Genomic DNA, 7,277 nt, shown 5'->3' on the forward strand with positions numbered 1-7,277 from the left:
TGGACCGTGTAGTGGAATAATCACTCTGTGTCTGACCCCGGGAGTGTATGATGGGACGGTGTGTATATAAATTCACTCTGTGTCTGACCCCGGGTGGGTTTGATGGGACGGTGTGGAGGGAGATTCAGTCTGTGTCTGACCCCGGTAGTGTGTGATGGGACGATTTGCAGGGAGATTCACTCTGTGTCTGACCCAGGGAGTGTGTGATGGGCGGTGTAGAGGAACATTCACTCTGTGACTGATCCCGGGAGTGTGAGATGGGACCGTGTAGAGCAATAATCACTCTGTGTCTGACCCCGGGAGTGTGTGATGGGACAGTGTAGAGGAATAATCACTCTGTGTCTGACCCCGGGAGTGTGTGATGGGACGGTGTGGAGGGAGATTCACTCTGTGTCTGACCCCGGCAGTGTTTGATGGGACCATGTTGAGGAATAATCCCTCTGTGTATGACCCTGGGAGTGTGTGATGGGACCGTGTGTAGGGAGATTCACTCTGTGTCTGACCGCGGGAGTGCGTGATGGGCGGTGTAGAGGAATAATCACTCTGTGTCTGACCCCGGGAGAGTGTGATGGGACGGTGTGGAAGGAGATTCACACTGTTTCTGACACCGGGAGTGTGTGATGGTACCGTGTTGAGGAATAATCACTCTGTGTCTGACCCCGGAATAGTTTAGTGTGACCGTGTAGAGGAATAATGACTCTGTGTCTGACCCCGGGAGTGTTTGCTGGGACCGTGTAGAGGAATAATCTCTCTGTGTCTGACCACGGGAGTGTGTGATGGGACGGTGTGGAGTGAGAATCACTCTGTGTCTGTCCCCGGGAGAGTGTGATGGGCGGTGTAGAGGAATAATCACTCTGTGGCTGACCCCGGGAGTGTTTGATTGGACCGTGTAGAGGAATAATCACTCTGTGTCTGACCCCGGGAGTGTATGATGGGACGGTGTGGATATAAATTCACTCTGTGTCTGACCCCGGGAGTGTTTGATGGGACGGTGTGGAGGGAGATTCAGTCTGTGTCTGACCCCGGGAGTGTGTGATGGGACGATTTGCAGGGAGATTCACTTTGTGTCTGACCCAGGGAGTGTGTGATGGGCGGTGTAGAGGAACATTCACTCTGTGACTGATCCCGGGAGTGTGAGATGGGACCGTATAGAGCAATAATCACTCATTTTCTGACCCCGGGAGTGTTTGATGGGACCGTGGAGAAGAATAATCACTCTGTGTCTGAACACGGGAGTGTGTGATGGGACGGTGTAGAGGAATAATCACTCTGTGTCTGACCCCGGGAGTGTGTGATGGGACGGTGTGGAGGGAGATTCAATCTGTGTCTGACCCCGGCAGTGTTTGATGGGACCATGTTGAGGAATAATCCCTCTGTGTATGACCCTGGGAGTGTGTGATGGGACCGTGTGTAGGGAGATTCACTCTGTGTCTGACCGCGGGAGTGCGTGATGGGCGGTGTAGAGGAATAATCACTCTGTGTCTGACACCGGGAGTTTGCGACGGGACGTTGTGGAGGGAGATTCACTCTGTGTCTGACACCGGGAGTGTTTGCTAGGACCGTGTAGAGGAATAATCACTCTGTCTGACCCCGGGAGTGTGTGTTGGGACGGTGCGGACCGAGATTCACTCTGTGTCTGACCCCGGGAGTGTTTCATGGGACCGTGTAGAGGAATAATCACTCTGTGTCTGACCCCGGGAGAGTTTGATGGGGCCGTGTGGAGGAATAATCACTCTGTGTCTGACCCCGGGAGAGTGTGATGGGATGGCGTGGAGGAAGATTCACTCTGTGTCTGACCCCGGGAGTGTTTGATGGGACCGTGTAGAGGAATAATCATTCTGTGTCTGACCGCGGGACTGTTTGATGGTACCGAGTAGAGGAATAATCTCTCTGTGTCTGACCCGGGAGTGTGTGATGGGACGGTGAGGATTGTGTCTGACACCGGGAGTTTGTGACGGGACGGTGTGGAGGGAGATTCACTCTGTGTCTGACACCGGGGGTGTTTGCTGGGACCGTGTAGAGGAATAATCACTCTGTCTGACCCCGGGAGGGTGTGTTGGGACGGTGCGGACGGAGATTCACTCTGTGTCTGACCCCGGGAGTGTTTCATGGGACCGTGTAGAGGAATAATCACTCTGTGTCTGACCACGGGAGTGTTTGATGGGACCGTGTAGAGGAATAATCACTCTGTGTCTGACCACGGGAGTGTTTGATGGGACCGTGTAGAGGAATAATCACTCTGTGTCTGACCCCGGGAGAGTGTGATGGGATGGCGTGGAGGGAGATTCACTCGGTGTCTGACCCCGGGAGTGTTTGATGGGACCGTGTAGAGGAATAATCACTCTGTGTCTGACCCCGGGAGAGTGTGATGGGACGGTGTGGAAGGAGATTCACACTGTTTCTGACACCGGGAGTGTGTGATGGTACCGTGTTGAGGAATAATCACTCTGTGTCTGACCCCGGAATAGTTTAGTGTGACCGTGTAGAGGAATAATGACTCTGTGTCTGACCCCGGGAGTGTTTGCTGGGACCGTGTAGAGGAATAATCTCTCTGTGTCTGACCACGGGAGTGTGTGATGGGACGGTGTGGAGTGAGATTCACTCTGTGTCTGTCCCCGGGAGAGTGTGATGGGCGGTGTAGAGGAATAATCACTCTGTGCCTGACCCCGGGAGTGTTTGATTGGACCGTGTAGAGGAATAATCACTCTGTGTCTGACCCCGGGAGTGTATGATGGGACGGTGTGGATATAAATTCACTCTGTGTCTGACCCCGGGAGTGTTTGATGGGACGGTGTGGAGGGAGATTCAGTCTGTGGTTGACCCCGGGAGTGTGTGATGGGACGATTTGCAGGGAGATTCACTTTGTGTCTGACCCAGGGAGTGTGTGATGGGCGGTGTAGAGGAACATTCACTCTGTGACTGATCCCGGGAGTGTGAGATGGGACCGTATAGAGCAATAATCACTCTGTTTCTGACCCCGGGAGTGTTTGATGGGACCGTGGAGAAGAATAATCACTCTGTGTCTGAACACGGGAGTGTGTGATGGGACGGTGTGGAAGGAGATTCACTCTGTGTTTGACCCCGGGAGTGTTTGATGGGACAGTGTAGAGGAATAATCACTCTGTGTCTGACCCCGGGAGTGTGTGATGGGACGGTGTGGAGGGAGATTCACTCTGTGTCTGACCCCGGGAGAGTGTGAAGGGCGGTGTAGATGAATAATCACTCTGTGTCTGACCAAGGGAGTGTTTGATGGGACCGTGTAGAGGAATAATCACTCTGTGTCTGACCCCGGGAGAGTGTGATGGGATGGCGTGGAGGGAGATTCACTCTGTGTCTGACCCCGGGAGTGTTTGATGGGACCGTGTAGAGGATTAATCACTCTGTGTCTGACCCCGGGAGAGTTTCATGGGGCCGTGTAAAGGAATAATCACTCTGTGTCTGACCCCGGGAGTGTTTGATGGGACCGTGGAGACGAATAATCACTCTGTGTCTGACCCCGGGAGTGTGTGATGGGACGGTGTTGAAGGAGATTCACAGTGTGTCTGACACCGGGTGTGTGTCATGGTATTCTGTTGAGGAATAATCACTCGGTGTCTGACCCCGGAAGAGTTTGATGTGACCGTGTAGAGGAATAATGACTCTGTGACTGACCCCGGGAGTGTTTGATGGTACCGTGTAGAGGAATAATCTCTCTGTGTCTGACCCCGGGAGTGTTTGATGGGACCGTGGAGAAGAATAATCTCTCTGTGTCTGACCCCGGGAGTGTGTGATGGGACGGTGTGGAGGGAGATTCACTCTGTGTCTGACCCCGGCAGTGTTTGATGGGACCGTGTTGAGGAATAATCCCTCTGTGTATGACCCTGGGAGTGTGTGATGGGACCGTGTGGAGGGAGATTCACTCTGTGTCTGACCCCGGGAGTGCGTGATGGGCGGTTTAGAGGAATAATCACTCTGTGTCTGACACCGGGAGTTTGCGACGGGACGGTGTGGAGGGAGATTCACTCTGTGTCTGACACCGGGAGTGTTTGCTAGGACCGTGTAGAGGAATAATCACTCTGTCTGACCCCGGGAGTGTGTGTTGGGAAGGTGCGGACGGAGATTCACTCTGTGTCTGACCCCGGGAGTGTTTCATGGAACAGTGTAGAGGAATAATCACTCAGTGTCTGACCACGGGAGAGTTTGATGGGGCCGTGTAGAGGAATAATCACTCAGTGTCTGACCACGGGAGCGTTTGATGGGACCGTGTAGAGGAATAATCACTCAGTGTCTGACCCAGGGAGAGTGTGATGGGATGGCGTGGAGGGAGATTCACTCTGTGTCTGACCCCGGGAGTGTTTGATGGGACCGTGTAGAGGAATAATCACTCAGTGTCTGACCACGGGAGAGTTTGATGGGGCCGTGTAGAGGAATAATCTCTCAGTGTCTGACCACGGGAGTGTTTGATGGGACCGTGTAGAGGAATAATCACTCAGTGTCAGACCCAGGGAGAGTGTGATGGGATGGCGTGGAGGGAGATTCACTCTGTGTCTGACCCCGGGAGTGTTTCATGGGACCGTGTAGATGAATAATCACTCTGTGTCTGACCCCGGGAGAGTGTGATGGGACGGTTTGGAAGGAGATTCACACTGTGTATGACACCGGGAATGTTTGATGGGACCGTGTAGAGGGATAATATCTCTGTGTCTGACCGCGGGACTGTTTGATGGTACCGTGTAGAGGAATAATCTCTCAGTGTCTGACCCCGGGAGTGTGTGATGGGACGGTGAGGATTGAGATTCACTCTGTGTCTGACACCGGGAGTTTGTGACGGGACGGTGTGGAGGGAGATTCACTTTGTGTCTGACACCGGGGGTGTTTGCTGTGACCGTGTAGAGGAATAATCACTCTGTCGGACCCCGGGAGTGTGTGTTGGGACGGTGCGGACGGAGATTCACTCTGTGTCTGACCCCGGGAGTGTTTCATGGGACCGTGTAGAGGAATAATCACTCTGTGTCTGACCCCGGGAGAGTGTGATGGGACGGCATGGAGGGTGATTCACTCTGTGTCTGACCCCGGGAGTATTTGATGGGACCTTGTAGTCGAATAATCACTGTGTGTCTGACCCACGGAGTGTTTGATGGTACAGTGTAGAGGAATAATCGCTCTGTGTCTGACCCCCGGGAGTGTTAGATGGGACCGTGTAGAGGAATAATCACCCTGTGTCTCACCCCGGAACTGTGTGATGGGACGGTGTGGACGGAGATTCACTCGGTGTCTGACCCCGGGAGTGTTTGATGGGACCGTGTAGATCAATAATCACTCTGTGTCTGACCCCGGGAGTGTGTGATGGGACGGTGTGTAGGGAGATTCACTCTGTGTCTGACCCCTGGAGAGTGTGATGGACGGTGTGGAGTGAGATTCAGTCTGTGTCTGACCCCGGGAGTGTGAGATGGGACGATTTGCAGGGAGATTCACTTTGTGTCTGACCCAGGGAGTGTGTGATGTGCGGTGCAGAGGAACATTCACTCTGTGTCTGACCCCGGGAGTGTGAGATGGGACCGTGTAGAGCAATAATCACTCTGTGTCTGACCCCGGGAGTGTTTGATGGGACCGTGGAGAAGAATAATCACTCTGTGTCTGAACACGGATGTGTGTGATTGGACGGTGTGGAGGGAGATTCACTCTGTGTCTGACCCCGGGAGTGTTTGATGGGACCGTGTAGAGGAATAATCACTCTGTGTCTGACCCCGGGAGTGCGTGATGGGACGGTGTGGAGGGAGATTCACTCTGTGTCTGACCCCGGGAGTGTGTGATGTGCGGTGTAGAGGAATAATCACTCTGTGTCTGACCCCGGGAGTGTATGCTGGGACGGTGTGGATATAAATTCACTCTGTGTCTGACCCCGGGAGAGTGTGATGGGATGGCGTGGAGGGAGATTCACTCTGTGTCTGACCCCGGGAGTGTTTGATGGGACCGTGTAGAGGAATAATCACTCAGTGTCTGACCCAGGGAGAGTGTGATGGGATGGCGTGGAGGGAGATTCACTCTGTGTCTGACCCCGGGAGTGTTTGATGGGACCGTGTAGAGGAATAATCACTCAGTGTCTGACCACGGGAGAGTTTGATGGGGCCGTGTAGAGGAATAATCACTCAGTGTCTGACCACGGGAGTGTTTGATGGGACCGTGTAGAGGAATAATCACTCAGTGTCAGACCCAGGGAGAGTGTGATGGGATGGCGTGGAGGGAGATTCACTCTGTGTCTGACCCCGGGAGTGTTTGATGGGACCGTGTAGAGGAATAATCACTCTGTGTCTGACTCCGGGAGAGTGTGATGGGACGGTTTGGAAGGAGATTCACACTGTGTCTGACACCGGGAGTGTTTGATGGGACCGTGTAGAGGGATAATATCTCTGTGTCTGACCGCGGGACTGTTTGATGGTACCGTGTAGAGGAATAATCTCTCAGTGTCTGACCCCGGGAGTGTGTGATGGGACGGTGAGGATTGAGATTCACTCTGTGTCTGACACCGGGAGTTTGTGACGGGACGGTGTGGAGGGAGATTCACTTTGTGTCTGACACCGGGGGTGTTTGCTGTGACCGTGTAGAGGAATAATCACTCTGTCGGACCCCGGGAGTGTGTGTTGGGACGGTGCGGACGGAGATTCACTCTGTGTCTGACCCCGGGAGTGTTTCATGGGACCGTGTAGAGGAATAATCACTCTGTGTCTGACCCCGGGAGAGTGTGATGGGACGGCATGGAGGGTGATTCACTCTGTGTCTGACCCCGGGAGTATTTGATGGGACCTTGTAGTCGAATAATCACTGTGTGTCTGACCCACGGAGTGTTTGATGGTACAGTGTAGAGGAATAATCGCTCTGTGTCTGACCCCCGGGAGTGTTAGATGGGACCGTGTAGAGGAATAATCACCCTGTGTCTCACCCCGGAACTGTGTGATGGGACGGTGTGGACGGAGATTCACTCGGTGTCTGACCCAGGGAGTGTTTGATGGGACCGTGTAGATCAATAATCACTCTGTGTCTGACCCCGGGAGTGTGTGATGGGACGGTGTGTAGGGAGATTCACTCTGTGTCTGACCCCTGGAGAGTGTGATGGACGGTGTGGAGTGAGATTCAGTCTGTGTCTGACCCCGGGAGTGTGAGATGGGACGATTTGCAGGGAGATTCACTTTGTGTCTGACCCAGGGAGTGTGTGATGTGCGGTGTAGAGGAACATTCACACTGTGTCTGACCCCGGGAGTGTGAGATGGGACCGTGTAGAGCAATAATCACTCTGTGTC

Source organism: Hypanus sabinus, unplaced genomic scaffold (assembly GCF_030144855.1).
Source record: "Hypanus sabinus isolate sHypSab1 unplaced genomic scaffold, sHypSab1.hap1 scaffold_132, whole genome shotgun sequence".
NCBI classification, from domain to species: Eukaryota; Metazoa; Chordata; class Chondrichthyes; order Myliobatiformes; family Dasyatidae; genus Hypanus; species Hypanus sabinus.